At 49.9% G+C, this 4,018-nt stretch overlaps 1 pseudogene across 1 annotated transcript; it reads left to right on the forward strand.

Annotated features, from left to right (window-relative positions):
- Positions 1 to 1,466: 1,466 nt before the first annotated feature.
- LOC110313925 lies at positions 1,467 to 2,529 on the forward strand (annotated as a pseudogene). The gene has a single exon (XR_002380133.2). The product of XR_002380133.2 is annotated as a small glutamine-rich tetratricopeptide repeat-containing protein alpha pseudogene (transcript).
- Positions 2,530 to 4,018: the final 1,489 nt, after the last annotated feature.

Raw genomic sequence — 4,018 nt, forward strand, 5'->3', positions numbered from 1 at the left:
TCCACTCACCAGTGATCCTAAGATCTCTTGGGCAGTCCGCTAGGGACTGTGGGGGTGTCCGCCAAATCCATGCCCTAGGTGACCCCCATAATGATAGTCTTAACTTGTTGGATTATATTTATGTCCCTGAGCCTTAGGTATGATAACTCTCTTAAGCCTTCCACCTGGGGCTTGTAATGTAGGGTAATGAGTACAGGAGAAATCTTGATCTTAGTCAGGACCCAGGATCAAGCCAAGTTGAACAACAATCTTTGTAATCTATTCAGCATATATCATATTATCGATGTTTGGCCTTGTTGTAAATTTGGCATCGATCAAGTTGCTTGGCATGATGCACAACCAAGAAAAGAATATGCAAGTACTTGGGGATGTGGAAATCTTAGCCAAGTGAAAAGACTACAAGGCTCTCAAATTCATGCCTGCTCAGCTCATGGGACTCCCTCTCGTGCCAACGACAATAGTACCCTTATTATAATTTAGAGAAAATAAGTACAACCAGGAGTATCAAAACCTATAGGCCCCAATAAAAATTGTTTCACAGTATCCCAGGTATCCCTGGCACACCCACATCCCACATAGTATAACCACAACTGATTACCACATGCACACATCCTAAGGATTTGACAACTACTATGTAGTCTATTTAAATTTCTACTAAACCACCCTTGCCCGTACTTCTATATACTTTGTCCTCATTTCCACATCTACTCTTACAACTGAGGTTCCCCTTTCAAATATGCTCTCAGCAGCCTTCTTCCTTAACCATCCTGCATCTAACTTAATGCAAGATTGTTGGCTTTTTCTGGACTCATAATCCCATTACTACATAAGAATAGCTTCTAACCTATCTCTTGAAACGTTATCACAAGACACTGATGCTACTTGTTCCTCATCCCAGCCCAAATTTACCCTAGGTGATATATAGGAACAAGGACTGTGCATTTTGTCCAATTTGTCACGTCATTTGATATCTTTATTTGGATAATTGCCTAACCATTGTATAAAACCTAACTACTAGCAGCATTGAGGAAAAAATAAACGTATTTCTTTCTGCCCCTCCAGATGTCTGGTGGGCCTGCGCTTATGGTATTACACATTGCCTATCAGTCTCCTTGCACACACCCATTTTTTACAGAGGGTTTTGGTAACATGAGGACTTGGCAAGTGATTTACAGAAGCAGACAGCAGATAACATTATTTGACAGACTATCTAGGCAGATAATCTCAAGATTCCTTGGCAGAACATCATATCATCAGCGTAGAGTTAAGGGTATGATGAGGTCATGAGTCCAATTCCATAGTGTATGAACCAAAACCCTCTGTAAATCCACAGTCTGCACCTATATAAGAGGCCTTAAAAATTAAACCAACAGCCGCGGTGCATAGGCGCAGCCGTCGGTGGGTCGGGTCTTCGGTCGACTGAGAGATCCTGAGCAAGCAGTGAGTGCCACCTCACCAGTCTCAAGATGGACAACAGGAAGCGCCTGGCCTATGCCATCATCCAGTTCCTCCATGGCCAGTTGCGGCACGGTGGGCTCTCGTCTGACGCCCAGGAGAGCCTAGAAGTTGCCATCCAGTGTCTGGAGACAGCCTTCGGGGTGACGCTGGAAGACAGTGACCTTGCTCTCCCTCAGACCCTGCCAGAGATATTTGAAGCAGCCACTGCCAGCAAGGAGATGCCACAGGACCGGCGGGCCCCTGACAGAACACCACCCTCTGAGGAGGACTCAGCTGAGGCAGAGCGCCTCAAAACAGAAGGTAATGAGCAGATGAAGCTGGAGAACTTTGAGACGGCTGTGCACCTCTACGGCAAGGCCATTGAGCTCAACCCTGCCAATGCTGTCTATTTCTGTAACAGAGCTGTGGCCTACAGCAAGCTGGGGAACTATGTGGGGGCCGTGCAGGACTGTGAGCGCGCCATTGGCATCGACCCTGGGTATAGCAAGGCCTATGGCCGCATGGGCCTTGCCCTGTCCAGCCTGAACAAGCATGCGGAGGCCGTGGCGTACTATAAGAAGGCCCTGGAGCTGGACCCTGACAACGACACATACAAGTCCAACCTCAAGATTGCAGAGCTGAAGTTACGGGAGGCGCCGAGCCCTACGGGCGGCGTGGGCAGCTTAGACATCGCTGGCCTGCTGAACAACCCACACTTCATCACCATGGCTTCAAGCTTAATGAACAGCCCCCAGCTACAGCAGCTCATGTCGGGCATGATCTCTGGAGGCCATAACCCTCTGGGCACGCTAGGCCGCAGCAGAGTGATCTGGCCAGCCTCATCCAGGCGGGCCAGCAGTTTGCACAGCAGATGCAGCAGCAGAACCCAGAGTTTGTGGAGCAGATCCGGAGCCAGGTGGTGCGCAGCCGGACGCCCAGTGCCAGCCACGAGGAGCAGCAAGAGTGACACGCTGACCCGAGTGTCCCTTCGCTCTGCGGCTTCCTGGTGTTTTAGCATTTTCTCCGTTGGACAGTTCGAGAGAGAAACTGGACCTGCATGTTAAGACGGACTCATCCCCGCCTTGTGTTTTCCTTCATCCCTCCCTCTCTGTTTTGTGCTCTTACTGGCCCCTCACCTCCCTGGAAGGGTCTTCAGAAGATGGCACAGCAGCACCAGTTCCTCCAGCCACCTAGGAAGTTTCAGGGAGGGGGTGGGGTGAGTGTGAGTCACTGCGTGACAGCCTGGGCCCTCAGGTCTCAGGCCCCACCCTGATGGGTCCTCCTAAAGGGACTTGAGTCGCTGACTCTCATCCCCCTGGGAAGTGTCCACTGCCAGCCCCAGCTGGGCGCCAGCGTTCCACGCCCACACCGGATTGCAGGTCCCAGCAGGTGCCCTTGCCTGCCTTATTCCAGTGGCCTGTGCCACATAGGACTGAGGCCTGTGACTTCTGCCCAGCGTGTGGACCATCCGTGTCTCTTCTTTCCAGCTTCCCCTCTGTCTTCACAGCCATCAGCCAANCCTAATTCTGTGTCCAGTCCAGCACCATCCTCAGCCCGGCAGCAGACATGGATGTTGACCCATCTATGTCACCCTGTCCCTGATCTCATGGGAATTCAGTGTCTGGGGTTGGCAGGGAGTTTCGAGGTATCGGCGCTGAAACAGTCACCAGGACCGTCCTTGTTGGGGTCAGTCTGTCCAGTGACGGTGTGGATGTCCCCACACCCATTCTTGGCCCTGGGAGCAGGTGGTGAGATCACAGGACAGCTGAACCCTTGGAGGGGTCATGATGGCATCAGGCTGCGGCAGATAGTGTCAGAGGTGTGTGTGTGGTAGGTAGCCAGTAGGATGATGGGCCCTGAGGGCAGCAGCGCCCCCTTGGGTACAGAGTGCCTGGGGAATAAAGACAGTGATGATGAAAAAAAAAATTAAACCAACAGTCTTCTCTCAAAACCCACTTTAGAGAAGGAGTTCTGCGTACAATAACAATAAAGCTTGCTTAATTGACTTTAATTTGGCTAATGGTCTTTTGCTCAGTGGGATTAACACTCTGAGAGACCCCAGATTCAAGGCTGGGTCTAGTGTAGACTCATAGACTTTGAAGCTCTGGGGATCTGGAGACTGGCTGTAATAGGTCCTGGTGAACTCAGAAGTCCAGGGAGCCAAAGATCACAGCTGCCACAAGGATAGGCCCCCAAGTGGAAGCAAGTTCAAGGTGGAATTGATAGACCCTAGGTGGTAGCCCAGAGTGTGACTACCACAAATTTGCAAATTGAAAACAAAACAAAGAACTGCTAGGCATTACTCATCTGAACCTTGGAGCAATAGGTAAATTGTTCCACTGTTTTGGCATCCAAATATTTGGAGAGTCATATTGGGGGTTTGGACACAATTGTAGATCCTGTCTCTGAGCAAAAGAGATGATGACCTTTTGTCCTTGTTTTGCTTATGAGTGAAGATGGTCACAGAATATCTGTTTGCCTGGTCTTCTGAGATTGTGTGAATGTTCTACCTTGTTATGTTTTTGCTTGTGTCTGGTGGACTTGTGTTTTCTTGTGTGACCACAAGTTTTGTTGCAGATAT

Source organism: Mus pahari, chromosome X, assembly GCF_900095145.1.
Source record: "Mus pahari chromosome X, PAHARI_EIJ_v1.1, whole genome shotgun sequence".
NCBI lineage: Eukaryota > Metazoa > Chordata > Mammalia > Rodentia > Muridae > Mus > Mus pahari.